At 42.1% G+C, this 896-nt stretch overlaps 1 protein-coding gene across 3 annotated transcripts in view; it reads right to left on the reverse strand.

The window, feature by feature from the left end:
- LOC106867210 (POU domain, class 4, transcription factor 3) overlaps positions 1 to 896 on the reverse strand; it is a 284,336-nt gene that overhangs the window by 190,270 nt on the left and 93,170 nt on the right. The gene's annotated exons all lie outside the window — the stretch shown is intronic.

Consider the following 896-nt stretch of genomic DNA (forward strand, 5'->3'; position numbering starts at 1 on the left):
ACACACTTACATGCACACACGCACACATATTGATCAGTACAGCCCTCCCTGGGGCTTTGCCTTTTGCTTCGCTCTACTGACTGCTCCCGGGCAGTGTTTTAGTTACTGCAGTAAAGAGAACAGAGGTAGAAAGGGAGAGAGATAGAGAGAGAGAGAAAGAGAGAGAGTGTGTTTGTGTGTGTTAGCATGATAGAGAGGAAAGACTGGAAGACTCACACACACACACACACACACACACACACACACAGATAGATAGATAGAAAGATAGACAGACAGACAGACTGACAGCTAGTTAGATAGATAGACAGATAGATAGATAGGCGAGTAACTATGCAGGTGGTGGATAGAGAAACACAGAGACAGGAAGCTGACGGGTTAGAATGATTAACAGCTATTTGAGGAGTTTAGACTGATGCACAAAGTCGAATTGAACAACTTGAACCAACTGCAATTATCAAAGCAATTTGTAGATAAAAACTCCCTCTAGGACTGTTCAGTGTAAAAGAAACGACGGGCAAAAGAGATGTCTAACAAGATCACGTTTGGAATTTTTAGACATTGCATCTTGTATCGGTTCTTCTGTTTAAAACCAATAGTTGAAAGCAGTCGATGTTTTTGGTATATTCCATCTCGTCAGTGAAGAACGACCCGTTTATTCTTTTACTTGTTTCAGTTATATGACTGCGGCCATGCTGGAGCACCACCTTTAGTCGAAGAAATCGACCCCAGGGGTTATTCTTTGTAAGCCTGGTACTTATTATATCGGTGTCTGTTGCCGAACCGCTAGATTACGGGGACGTAAACACACCAACGTCGGTTGTCAAGCGATAGTGGGAGACAAACACACACACATGCAAATATACATATATAGAAGCCAGTCGCAAATTTATATATAT

The sequence above is a fragment of the Octopus bimaculoides genome, chromosome 13 (genome assembly GCF_001194135.2).
Source record: "Octopus bimaculoides isolate UCB-OBI-ISO-001 chromosome 13, ASM119413v2, whole genome shotgun sequence".
Lineage (NCBI taxonomy): Eukaryota > Metazoa > Mollusca > Cephalopoda > Octopoda > Octopodidae > Octopus > Octopus bimaculoides.